Genomic DNA, 14326 nt, shown 5'->3' on the forward strand with positions numbered 1-14326 from the left:
TTTTTATTTTCTTGATTATTACATTATATTCCAAAGTGATCTAACTAACCAACCTTGTAATTTCATTTGAAAAGGTTATAGCCTAATTTATAGGAAAAATCGTGGACCCCGACATGATCACGTCTTAAGTATATTTAACATGTATATTACAGTGACATGGCAGTGTGGCGTAAAATACAACACACGATAAAAATAGCCGTATCGCCAGCGGCAGGCAATATGATTTCCAGGAAATGCCTATTACGTGGGCTTCACACAGACAACAACGGCGTGAACATTGTCTAAAACAACACAGAAACACTACTGTGTGTGTGTGTGTGTGTGTGCGCGTGGAGTGTATTTCGTAGAAAAATTTTATTAAAACTGGTCAGGATTGGCTGCGTAACCCATAAAAGTGAACAGAGCTTGACTGAAAAATCCATCTCAAAATGCATTTCGCAGGATGTGAGTTGTTTTGAGTGAAATATAATATTATTAGAGATATGTACTCAATAAAATAAATTATATACTCCTTATGGCATCCCATTTTGTATGCAATCTATATAGCGCCCTAATTATGCAGCTCACGTTAAAGCTCCAGGTCGAACAGTGCAAAAAAGCACCTGCGCACTCAAGGAAAACTGACATAGACGATTGGCTGTGCCATTGTTGGGCGTGGCCGACACGCAAAAGAAGATGTCTGATTCGCTGCTACATCTATCCGTCAAAGCGGCCGCACCTACCTGACGGATCCGTCTGTCAGGTCCGCGTTCGCACCGTGTTGGTCCTGCGCTCTGCTCCCTATTATATGCTGCCATGTTGCTGGCCGTGCGTGGATGATACGGCATACATTCCCTCCATGAGGAAGTGATATAAATGCGTGCAAGAGGCTAATGCTCTTCTGGGTTCGTCATACGCTCTCCGCGTGTTTCCGTCTAGCTGACCTTGCGTTTTAGGGCTTGATTGTGGCGCTCCCATTCACTGTGGACGGGATCCATTGGAGCGGTCAGACGCAACAGCCAAGGGACACAATCCGAAAAAGGTAAACGAGCATTTATTACATAAGGAGTTTCGCCTCATTGAATTGGCGTTTTGAAAGTGGATCACCCACGAATACTGAGAATGACATTTAACGGGGGACGGGAGGCTGTTTGACTTGCGTCATTGCATGGGATTTCGGACGTGGTGCGTGGATGTGAGAGTGAACTATTGCCATGCACGCATTTATCCGAGATGCCGGTTGGTGTTTATGCATGTCTTTAAATTTTATTGCTTGCCTGTGGTCTACTGCATGGGTCATTGAGCGTATATGCGTTTATTGCCCTTTATATATATATATATATATATATATATATATATATATATATATATATATATATATATATATATATATATGGGAGGGAGGTATCCTTGGCTTTGGCTAGGGTCATATGGTGTTTTCGCATGTGGGGAAGTACGGGGTGCTGAATAACTGAGTATGGAAGCAGCCTTTGCACCACCCGGGTTTGAGCGGTGACCCCCCGGTTAAGTGTAACGCAGCGCCGGAGACCGATGGTCCCGTTTTGATGGGCTGAGCTGGAGGCGCGTCTTCGGCCAGGGAAACCTGACGGTGCGCCTTGTGCACGTTTTAATGAAACCGTTTTGTGCATCTGTGTCTCTCTGTCTATCTGTTTCTGTGTATCTGTGTGTGTTTGTGTATCTCTCTGTGTGTATCTCCGTCTGTGTATCTGTGTCTGTGTTTAAATGGGTTTACAGTAATTCTCTGGCGCTAACGACAACACAAATGCACCATCGGTAGTCAAACACCATTTTATAAATTTTGCTTATTTATACTTAGGAGTGCAATGATTAGGAAAAATCGGGCTATTTCCTTTGTCTTTACCTGTTGAGGCGTAAAAAAATAAAAGGTGTTAAGGTTTCAGAGAGCCCTGTCCCTAGTGTGATATTTTGACTCTGTCTTGGTTAAGAATATTTCTTTGAAAAGCTTGGTAAGCAGAAGCAACCGTTGATAAACACGTAGCATCTTATCTGTGGTCTGTTAATCAACTTTCGTTTTTACTTTGCTGCGCGAAACGGCGGCGCGGTTCGCGGAAAATCCCTGCGCGCCGGGACCGGAGCAGCCGGACATTCTGCCTTTGCGTCCGCCCGTCTGTCTTCTAGGCGGCCTTGCGAAAGCGAGATGGGGGGGGGGGGGGGGGGTAAGAAAGAAGAAAAACCAGAAAGGGCACCTCGGCTCTGCCTACGGGCGTCAGGGCGCTGCCTACAGGCATACAGGCACGCTCCCCCGGAGGGCGCTCATTCACTGCAGAGGCATTACAGTGTTCCAAATCCGGAATGGTTCCGTCGCCTCCCAGCAGCCCGCATGAAGCCGGGTGTTTTTTTAAAATCAATTTCAATAATATGGCTTTTATAATATATATTATAGTTCAGCGATATTGAGGATAGAATGACCAGTAGTTAACGCTGTTTACTGATTATATACATTTTTGCAGTTGCTGTCAGTTTACTGACATCTAGTACACTTGTTGACAGTGATATCTCACTTTCTGTTCCTTTGTCAAGCAAAGCGCACGGTCAGCTAATGATTATGATGACCTTCTTGCTGTTTTTTTCCGTTTTGGTTCCCCTGTAGTCCATCTGCACTGTCTCCTTAACCTCTAGAATGACGTATCGCCAGACGCTGTTCGCAAACTTTCTGCATGATCCAGCCGACAGCTAACGTTAATCCCCGTCTTTGAACCTGCATGTTTAATGTTCCCTCTGGGCAGGAAAATGACGTTGAGCTATGGAGCCTCGCCTTTCTAGCAGGCGAGGATGTGGTGCCGAGTGTTTTGTGGCTTCCTCGGGTGTGTGACAAGCAAGCCCAAGAATGAAAACGCATTAATGTGATTGCTGCTCCTTGCCGGTGACGCTTCGGCATGACGTGTGGTGCACGCTATGGCATTTGCCTGCTGAGAGCTGCTGGTCATATGGATACCCCCCCAAGGCGAGGCTTGTTATTGGGTCCAATGATATTAATATGTAATATATAGGTCAGCAGCAGGGAATCCCATCCTTGTGACCTGTGCTGGGGACTGTGTGTATCTCAGCAGGTAAGTCTTCTGTGTCTGATCAGAAGGCCACTGGTTCTAATCCCAGGATCAGCAAAGTTATTTCACCGTTGGGCACTTCAGTAACGTCTCCAATTTGCTCTAGGGACTGTCTGACCATGCTTGTCAAAAAATGTGTGGAAGAGTAAAGAAGAAAAATGTTGCCCAGGTAACCCCCGGTAATAATAGTAGTTGGGTTTTGTCGATGTTGGCCACTCATCCCAGAATGTCCTGCATCTCTCCCTGTAGTTCACAAACCCAGAGCCTGCATGGATCATGGAGCAACAAAGGCCTGCAGCCAAAACGGCAAATTAATAATGTCCTGATTATCTAGTTAGTTTGGCTGTTGTGTAACGCTGCCTTACCCCTCATGGTCACGAGCAAATAAGTCAATAATAAATAATAATGTCGTGTCGAATTCTGTCATGTTGTCATCTTTGGCTGATGTGTAAATTGGCTGTAAAGCACTCGGAGGAGTTTGATATTAACAAAGGTGCCCCTTCTCCTTTCCTGTTTTCCGGAAATGTGAATGAGCAGAAGCTGTTTGAAAGCGTGTGAACCTTCCAGTTGAGGGCCGTGTGTTGGCTCATGCTGATGATGATGTGCAGGTGGAGCACAGGCTAATTCTCAGGGCTTTTTGTGAGCTGCCGAACTTGTCGTGAAGTCTTGATTACAGTAAAATGTGTCATGTACACATGCATTGCTCTGGAACTGAATGCCTCCTGAATATGGGGGTGAAAAAGCATGGGAGCCCCTGGAATCTGAATCGGCTGCGTACTTGCAGTTATTTTCTCTTTTCACTTTGCCGAGTTAATAACGAGAATGCATTGTTGGTCTGCCAGCTGTGAAATTGAAAGACTCTTGGATTCCACCCACTGGTGCTGCTCTGTGTAGTACTGGGTTGCAGAGACTTTTGGACACCAAATTGATTTATGTTGCCGGTGGCAGCAGTCGGCAAGGCGTTCATGACTTCAGGCTAAACGACAACCAGAAACGTGTGTGGAATTGAGCTCGGTTTAATTTTTAAGTGTGTGCTGGTGGCAATCGCATAAGAAATGTGAAGTATGTCACTGTGATTACGCTGAAACCTTGAGTAATGTGATAGGAAGCCGCAGCATGTTTTCTCATTTCATTCTCTGTCGAGTTCACTTGAATCTTGACTCTGGTCCAAAACGCAGGTTTGCTCCAGCAGTCCTTTTGCTTCTCGTTGGGTTTGTCTGATTCATTTGGCCAGGTAATCACAGTGAGGAGACCCCCCCCCCCCCCGTCAATCTTCTTGATTCAGAAGCTTGTCAGACACTCGTGGTCAGAGTGAGGTTTTCTGGGTCGAACGGCACATTCCTTTCATGAGTGTGAAGGTGTCTGGGAGGGGTTGTTACCCTTTCATATATGTTTATTCTTTTTTTATAATGGAAACCCTGCAGGTGGGTTTAACCGGATTAAAATCTGCTATAAGCTTGTCGGGATGTTGCTAAATCGACCGAGAATTTGGGCCTGGTGTAAGCTTGTGGCCTGGGGGGAGGGGGATCTTGAGCCATTTGAGGACTTGGCCAGACGACACAGTGCTCTGTTGTGAGTGGGTGAATTCATGTTCTCAAGGGACAACTGTAAAATCCTGGGGTCTGTAACGTTTTTAAAGACCGTTTAAGATGATTAATCTCATCAGAAGAGGCTGCTGTACCTCTGTGCATATTATGTTGCTCTTTCTTGATCTGAAAATTAGCAAAAACAGCAGTTAAAGTTTTATATATCAGAAAGACAGAAAAAAGTATTTTTTAATATTTCAGTGTTTAGTGGCTCCTGCCGTGGTGTTTCTGCTCGTCTGAGACGTACAGAATCTGTGACCCAAATGGGATTTTCCTTCTCTCCCACAATCGATCACCCAGCAGTGGTGTGACGTTCCTTATTGTGCTGTGTGAAGGCATCATGCATGCTTTGGCTTCTGTGGGCCTGCGTCTTGCTGAATATATTTGTCGCATTTTATTTATTTAGCTGATTTCTTTTATTGAAAGTGACACAGATTTTCGAGAGGCAGCAGGGGGAGAAACAGTCCCTGGAGTAATTTGGGGAGGGGGCATTTAAGCCCAGGGGTCCTACAATGAAATCATTCTGCTGACTGTGGGATTTGAGTTGATGACCTGCTGATCAGATGCAGCATCCTAACCCCCTGAGCCACACGCCTTCCCTCCAATAAATCAGTGCAGTTTCCGTACCGAGTCCTTTTTCATTACATTAATTTAACAGAGCCTTGTTGCCCAGTTTTATTTGGGGATGCGGGACAGCTGCCCTCGCCCACCTCCAGCAGAGCAGAGCCCCAGACAGTCTGAGCAGGACGTGCACCCGTCTCTCGCTCCATTCCGCCAGCATTTGGGGGGGGGTGGGGGGGGGCTTGGCGCCATGGCTACCCAAATGTCACTTCCCGCCTCGGGCGTGGAACAAAGGAGCATGCGGCCTGGCGCATGCCAAATGTCACGTGCTTGATGGAGCGGCTCTGCGGCCCCTGTGGGCCAGAGACATCTGTCAGGACACTGTTTGGAGGAGTGTGCGTGAGGGACACGTGTCCCTGCTTAGCGTGTGGCCCATGCGTGTTTACCTGAAGTTTTGTGGCATTGTGATGCTATGTACTGGAAAAGTATTACTGCCTTTTAGTGTCAGTTGCCGTTATTTTCAGAGGCTTTCATCTAAAATAGCATATATCTTTAACGTTAAACAATAATGTTTTTGAGAAAGCAATCTGTGGGGCAGGTGGGGATGAAAGGTCTTGCTCAAGGGCCCAGTAGTAAAATCACTTGTCCGACTCTAGGATTTGAACCAGTGACCTTGCAGTTACAGGCTCTCCCTGAGCTGCATGGTGCCCTCCAACTGCAAACTTGGGTCTAGACCAGTGGTCTCCAACCTTTTTTATTATTATTATTTTTACAGTGAGAGCTACTTTTGCAAAACAAATAATCTGGCGAGTTACCGACTAGTGGACATCTCGCTTGGCCTATTTGGCCAATGGGGGGGGTGGAAGGTGTCTTGTCTGATTAGAGATTTCTTGGTGATCGACCAGCTGGCGGATTCTGGTCTAGATGGACGGTGATGCGCAGTGGAACTCGCAGTGGGGTTTGTGGAGTGGGCAGGAAAGACATCCGTAGACCTGTGTGGGAATATCGGGGATCAAGGAGGAAGCGAAGTGTGAAGAGCAGAACCCAACAGCAGGAGATCGAGTCTTTCAGCGACTTTCAGTGCTCAAGCACAAATATCATATGCTGAGTAAACGGTACAAGTATTTCAGCAGCTGCATTTTGTGATTAGAATATTCTGCTAACTCAAACGCAGAGTTGGATGGTCTGGGGGTCCGTCTCCATTAGTATGGAAATGAAGGATCACAAACCTGTGCGATGGGCATTGCCTTGGTGGACAGTGGCCCGCTGTGGAAGATGGGGAAAGGTCCCATTTCATTGATGTTCTCCATTGGCTGGAAATTAGGAATGAAACGAGCTGCCTATGTGGGAATATGGATGACCAGGAATTGTTCGAGTGATTTGCCACTGCGCCAGATATTGTAGTTTTTGGTACTTCAGAAAAGTACCAAAAGTACAGTACTTCCTGTGCTGGTTTTCCACTGGTGTAAAAACTGGTACCAATGCCGAATGACATCACAATGCAAGGCGGGGTCTTTTGTACCGAATTTGGAAAATGGCTATAGTATACTATAGGGTTGGGCGATGTGCAGTATTAATACCAACATCACATGTCATGCACGTGCAGTTTTCACATCGCAAAGACCGTGATGGTCAGCTGGGTTTAGATCAGGCTTTTTCATACCTTCATACTGTCCGGACATTGTAGTGCAGGGGGTTTAAGTTTTACTCTTTACTTTGTCATACCAAAACTTAGCAAATGTTGCAATTTTAATGATTGTTCCTTTTCAAGATTATCCAGTACTTGTTTGTTTAAAAAAAAAAAAAAAAAAAAAGTTTTAAGTTTTTCCCCACGGCTTTTGCATGAATGCTACATGTCATCTCCGAGCCATTCGTAATCATTGTCATCCTCGCTGTTTAAATCAGTCGTAGGTGGAACTATGAGAAATGATTTATTTTAAACTCCCTTTTTGCTTTATAAATACCCCAATATTTATTACAACAAAAATCACGATATTTGCTTTTTTCCCATCACCATTATCATGCAGTCTCAGTATATTCCAGCAAATTCTTCATTTCTTGTCATGCCATCCAGATCATATTCTGGTTCTTCTGACCAAATTACAGTTAACTTGGGTTTCTTCATTTGTCCATGAATATATTATTATTATTATTATTATTATTATTATTATTACTATTATTACTTTTATTATTTTTGTCTCATTGTTTTCTGAGTTTGCCTTTTTGCAAAACGGCAGATGTATTGCATTTTAGAAGCAGGCTATTTGCAAGTCCCACACCAAAGTCGCCCAGCTGGTACTGGACCGGAAGTCCAAGGAAATGGGGAAAAAAAAACTTTTTTTTTATTACGATGCCTGGTACAGTGCTGCCTTGGCGTCAAAGGTCACATGCAGTGATGCATGCGGTCATTTTACCTATGACATCACTGTGTGACCCTCACCCCTACTATCCTGAACACTGGTCGTGGAGGACCAGTGGACATCAAAAACACGGTGGTCAATGTTTTGCCTAACATACATAACATCTGAAGATTTTAGTGATCAGTGGTCATTGTGGACACACCACAGCACACAGTGCACTACAACGAAATGTGTCCTCTGCATTTAGCCCCTATGTGACATTGCAGGGGGCAGCTAATTCAGCGCCCGGGCAGCAGTGCTGGGGGGCGGTACCTTGCTCAGGGTACCTCAGTGGTGCCTTGCTGGTCAAGGATTCGAACCTGAAATCTATCAATTACAAGTGCGCTTCCCTGACCATTAAGCCACCACTACATACAGATGCCCCAGATTTGGGGAGGCCTGACGGACCTTGCCAGAAGTCCTTATCCCTTACCGCTTGGCTATTGAATGTTACCGGAGGGGAAAATGATTCTTTTAAACACCACCTACTACAGATTTATTCAATTTGAACTTTGATTCTGAGTAATGGGGAAGCTTTTAATCCCTCTTTTGTAAGCAGTCTTTAAAAAATCCTTAGGCGTTTGGGTGATGAGCAGAATAATGAAGTGCAGATGGATTTTGGGCCATCCTGCTCACTGAAACATTTAACTCATTGGCCGTTAATGCCAGGCAGCATGTTACCCCAACTCAATACTGTAAACGCCGTCAACCACTGACGGCTCGATCGTAGACAGGGGTTTGACTCTGTCGGATTAGCAGGTCAAGGTAAGATCTGAGTATCTGTGCAACATGTTCACTGCAGTGTCAGGGAGCCCCGGGTTAAACTGCAGCATTGATCTATTTTATAAAATTGCCGTCATTCTTTTGGCTTTAGTTAGTCGTTATTTATGACTGTAAACTGAACTGTTAGCATTGCCTGCATTCCAGGGGGCGCTGTGCAGCTTAGTGGGTTAGACCGCTGTGTTTGTGACCAGACGGTTGCCAGTTAGACGGTCGCAGGTCCTTCTGGTCCCTGAGAAAGGCTCTGAATCGCCAAAATGTTTGAGGCACTGGATAGTACTTCTGACTCTATGCTCGACCCCTAGCTTTTGTACAGTGTGTGTGTGTGTGTGTGTGTGTGTGTGTGTGTGTGTGTGTGTGTGTGTGTGTTAAGAAAGAAGCAATCCAATATACCTGTACTCATACTCGTGCAAATTCATCACTTCTTTTTCTGTTCGTCATATCAGTCTGTGAAGCACATTTAATAGCATTACAATACCGGAATCTGATCCGGCATCCGTACCCAGTCTGCAGTGACATCAGTATCCTGGGAAACAATGTGAAATAGGCCTTAGCGCAGTGCAGAATCGGAGTGTGGTTAAGGACAATACTGAATATTTTTTTCTGTTTATTAGAGACCATGATTTGGAGGCTTTTGGGATGGGGGGGTAGTAATGTGCAGATATTGGAATTGATCTAAATCCAGTAACGTAAAATGGCCAGTGCAAAATGATCAATCAAGCCCGAGGAATGATAAACCGGGCAGTGTGTTTGGCACCCTCTTGGATTTCGTGAAATATGAACACTGTGAATGGTGTGTGTGTGTGTGTGTGTGTGTGTGTGTGTGTGTGTGTGTGTGTGTGTGTGTGTGTGTGTGTGTGTGTGTGTGTGTGTGTGTGTGTGTGTGTGTGTGTGTGTGTGTGTGTGTGTGTGTGTGTGTGTGTGTGTGTGTGGATTATGTTTGTATTACTTTGTGGGGACCAGATGTCCCCTGGAATGAAAAAAAAAACTGGATTTTAACATTGTTAACATCAAAATTTTTTGGGTCCACACAAAAATCTGTGAATGCAGTCAAAAAACTAAATATGGCAAGACTCATATTTTGCTTGGTTACTTATGGTTAAGGTTAGGGCTGGGTAGGGGTTAAGGTCATCATGTTGGGATTAGGGTTTTCCTCACAGAAATGAATGGAGAGTCCCCACAAAGGTATAATTACAAACCTGTGTGTGTGCGCGCGTGTTGAGGGGAGTGCATTTATGTATTAGATGGGAAGTTCATTAATTGAATAGTGTCAGTGATGATTTGCTGTGTCTGCTAATGGTCTGGACCAGTCGGATGTTGCTTTGGTGAAAACATTATGAATTTATGTAGAGAAACCAGTAACGCCGTTGCCAACAATCACACCAAAAATGTTAGATGGAAATTCTTCCGCTTAAATATCTGCACTTGGTAAGATTGAGACCATGCCTGTGTGATTCTTCCTGTTCTGATCTGCTGTCGTATTCGTTGGCCAATATTAAGGTTTCATCGGCATTGGTGGAAAAAACTCACTGATAGAAAGTGTCTCTCTGTGGGCTGGGATGACATTAAGTACTTTACACTGCTATTCATATTTTTTCTATTTTTGTTTTTCATTTCATTTTCAAGTCGCATCAGATTATTCAGACACGCACCCATAGTAGAAATGAGTGTATCACAAAATTGTGCTGTGGTCTCCTAATTTTTTCCATGGCTGTACATAAAATACTGTTCTGCCTTGTTTGTACATCGTTTTTGAGGCATTTGCGGTTCAATTTGAGAATCTTCCACGCTGGGATATGCAAGTAGCGAATGCTTAAAATGTTTCACAATTTTTTGGCAACAGCGTCACTTGCACTTCGCTGCGATCGCAGCCCCTCGTGTATCACAAGCTGCAGCGAGTGTGCAAACAGCCCGAGCTGGCGACACGCAAACCATACATTGCTTCTTTCCATATTACTCGCATTGTCTCACACCATCGCGTGCGCTTTTCTTAGAGGGATTTTACACTAAACGCTACTCCCACCTCGCATAGCTTAGTTTTTCACAAAGACTGCAAATCGCCGTGCTGCTAGTTGTTTCATATGTAAAATACTCCCAGATCGTCACAGCCACCTCCTGATGTTCTTATGCTCCTTGTCCTGCGGAGGGTATGCGCATGACGTCACAGCACGCGGAAGTCCCTGCGTCACCCCCACTGAGTGGCAGCATTAGTGTTCGGCTTGAATGCCGCAAAAAACGCATGCAGAACAACAGCGTGTGATTGTAGAAATCAGTTTAACAAGAAATAGCAAACTGCCGAAAACCAAATAAGTAAGTATCGGAAGTGGATCGGTCATGTTGTTTGTTCACCATGATGGTAAATAAAACAAGTCGCATTGAAATATAGTTTTATTAACAGGGAGAGACAGACTCATAACATAAATGTGCTTCCTGCATATATCATTTTGGTACGTGCCACCACGCTCACTCTAGTGCGCATGTTTGTAGACCACAGTACACATATTAGGACAATAATCACCAACTTGGTCACATACGGCTGAAAGCCGATCCGTCTGAAAGCCGGTTTAGATCGGTGCCGATGCTGATCCGAATATTAGATCGGTGCACCTCTAATTTCTACGATAAGAAATTATTTAAGATGGTTACGGCAGAGAGTTCGCGCTGTAGATAAGTTATATTCCTTGCCTTTCCGGTACAAATAAAGACCTGTCTCCCGATTTGCCGAAGCAGATGCAAACCAGGCATATTTAATAATGTTTGTGTGTGCGCCTGACGCAGAGACTGGCATAGTAAGGGTGGACAAGGCTGGGGCAGGGGAATCACGATGATGACTCAATATCGTGATGTCTGTCAGGATGGACGAAGCCCAACCCAGCTCTGTTTAATTTTGGCCCATATGAAATTGGTCTTTTTCAAACACTGGAACTCATAGCTACTGAGAATCTGTATTGCATTCAGAGGGAGCTTTTTGATCTCAGCCGGGCCCTAGTGCCAACAGAGTGAATGTCAAAGAATGTGGCGTTAATCCCAGTGGCTTGGGGCACCGCAACTGAGATCACAGGTGATGCTCCTGGGATTGGGGGTGCATGAAGCTGGTGGCCATGGGATTGGGGTTGTGCTGAGCCAATGATCCTGGTATTGGGGGGGGGTACAGGGGACCAGTGGCACTAGGTATGGGGGAGGCAGGGGGGTGCGTGGAGCCAACAGCATAGGATTTGGGGGTGTGGGCAGCCTGTGGCACTGGGATCGGGGCATGCGGAGTGGGCTGTGTTGACGACAGTGAATCTCCCAGAACTCAAAGCCTCATTTAATTTTTTTTCTTCCAGCCGAAACAGGAGCTTCTTTCTTCCTGCTTGGTACTGAACAGTCAGAAGCTGTGATGAATGATGCTTTGTTCTCTCCTCCTGGGTTGCCCCACCCATCCTCTCTCCCCTCTGGAGTCTCCCTGACTTCTGCCCCCCCAAGTCACGCGCACAGACACACTCCCTCTAGGACCGGGAGGCTGGACTTTGTTATTTGAATTAAATTTTCATATCCAACAGCCAAAATCCCTGTTTGAATTTTTGCAGATTTTATGTAGGTAACCATTAAGTCATCTGACATGCATTTCCTTGTTTATGTCGTGCCTAATGGCCCTTGTCACTTAACACACAGTACAGAATCTGCCACTATCCACAATGGCTGAAAGTAGCCTGCAAGGAAACTAGAGAAACACTGGAGGTTTCGCCTTTCAGGATGGCTTTGGCTCAGCACTGTGATGGGCTGGTTCTGTGGTATTACTGTAATTAATAGTCATTTCTTCAAATGATGAATCTGTTATAAAAATCTGAATGCCTTTTAAGTTTCTCAGCCCAACCACAGAGACACACACAGAGACACACACAGAGACACACACAGAGACACACACAGAGACACACACAGAGACACACACAGAGACACACACAGAGACACACACAGAGACTACCAGCTGTTACATGGTAACAGTCTCTGGTTAACAGTGTCAGTCAGGATGAGGCTTGGGGGCGAGAGGCTTTGCCTGTTTAACCACAGTTTATGCCTCTTGCACTTCCTAACACTCTGGCCCACTCCCCTTAATAGCAACAGTCAGTGTTTTGCTAGATAGGCAACGCTGCAGGAAGGAGGATAAATAACAGCCATAGCTGCTGGAGGTGCTGGTGAGATTGTAGAGGATGCAATGTTAGGTGGAGCTGGAAGGGTGTTGGTGATGTAGATGAGGTTATTGCAATGTTAGCTGGGTAACTATAGTTGCAAGGTATAGCTAAGGTTATTGCTGTTTTAGCTGGAATTGTGGAATGTAGATGAGGTTATTACAGTGCTGGGTGGAGTTTGGGAGATGTTGGGGTGTAGATGAGGTTATTACAGTGCTGGGTGGAGTTTGGGGGATGTTGGGGTGTAGATGAGGTTATTACAGTGCTGGGTGGAGTTGAGGTTATTACAGTGCTGGGTGGAGTTTGGGGGATGTTGGGGTGTAGATGAGGTTATTACAATGCTGGGTGGAGTTTGGGAGATGTTGGGGTGTAGATGAGGTTATTACAGTGCTGGGTGGAGTTTGGGGGATGATGGGGGTGTAGATGAGGTCAATTTAGTGCTGGGTGGAGTTTGGGGGATGATGGTGCAGATGTTGTTAATGCAGTGCTGGGTGGAGTTTGGGGGATGATGGGGGTGTAGATGAGGTCAATTTAGTGCTGGGTGGAGTTTGGGAGGTGTTGGGGGTATGGATGAGGTTAATTCAGTGCTGGGTGGAGTTGTGGGGTGTAGCCAGCACTGCTGCCTGTTAGCGAGGACTGGATCTTTTAATGCGGTCTGTCCCAGTGAGACCTGTGTGGCTCGTGGCCCGGCTGACTGGTGTGAGTTTCTCTCCGCTATCCATCTTTCTACGGTATCGGTCGAAAGCAGAGTTGAGCTCCGGCGTTCATGTGCTGGACTAATCCAGTTAGTGCCGTTGTGCTTAATCTGAGAGCCGAATCTGACAGTGGCCCACGGGAGGGCTCCCTCCCCCATATTTGTGGGGGGGCTCCCCCTGTTTTCATACTGCAGTGAACAGAACACATCACTGAATAAACCAGGTGAAAATCCAAGTATTTAACAACATGGAGTCTGCATGGATGTTATTTGAACAAAATCCACCCTTCCTAACCCTAGTGGATTTCATTTGACTGGTGCTTGAATGTGTTTGAATTCCCTTCAGTGATCTGAAGCATTGAAAACTAAAAAATAAATAAATAAAAAAAGGCTGATCCATACCTGAAGGAAGTTGAATTCTAAACGAGTATCTTTACACGTCTACACCATCTGCTCTCAAATTAACGCGTCATTTTGGTATCTGTGGGGGGTTTGTCTCGAGGCCAGTGCTTGTTTTAATCTTCTTGAAAAGCCATTGTTCCTGGTTAAACCAACTGGCCAAATTTGCAGTAGAAGCAACATTGTGTAATTCAGCAGATGCCAAAATATAACCTAGCAGCTAGAAGAGAGACTCAAATGCAGCCATGGAGAAGGCAGATTCTTGGAAGATGAAGTGGATAAATTTGGCATCATTCGTTTGGAGGCTGACTTTGTTCCCTGCAGGTGCTGTGTGAGGGGCATGGATGGGACACAAGGAGGGTCGAGGCCCAGGGTCGCAAACCGTACTGCCGTTTTCATTTTCTGTCACATTATTTTCTGAGGAAACCAAACATCAGCATCTAGAAAATACTGCTTTTGTTGCACTAAGCTGACCCAGCACTGTGTTTCTTAAGCTTGCCTACTTTATCTATGCATTCATTTGTACTTTTGAACACTTTTTGCTGCCTTTTCGATTTTGACTAACTTGTTTGGGGAAGAGTTTTTTTTTTTTTTTTTTTCCCCTCTGCAGATTTCCCATCAGTCATTGCAAAGCACTGTGTGACAAGCTGGTCAATAGTGTTAGACTGTG

At 45.3% G+C, this 14326-nt stretch overlaps 1 protein-coding gene across 3 annotated transcripts in view; it reads left to right on the forward strand.

Moving 5' to 3' along the window:
• Positions 1–704: 704 nt before the first annotated feature.
• Positions 705–14326, forward strand: part of ralgps1 (Ral GEF with PH domain and SH3 binding motif 1) — a 123778-nt gene continuing 110156 nt past the window's right edge. For 2 of the 3 annotated variants that reach the window (XM_048984798.1, XM_048984799.1), the window contains exon 1: positions 705–1021. The gene's annotated coding sequence lies outside the window, so the exon portion shown is untranslated. The remainder of the gene's footprint in view (positions 1022–14326) is intronic. The other variant, XM_048984800.1, reaches the window with a different exon arrangement.

This window comes from Brienomyrus brachyistius, chromosome 2 (genome assembly GCF_023856365.1).
Source record: "Brienomyrus brachyistius isolate T26 chromosome 2, BBRACH_0.4, whole genome shotgun sequence".
Taxonomy (NCBI): Eukaryota; Metazoa; Chordata; class Actinopteri; order Osteoglossiformes; family Mormyridae; genus Brienomyrus; species Brienomyrus brachyistius.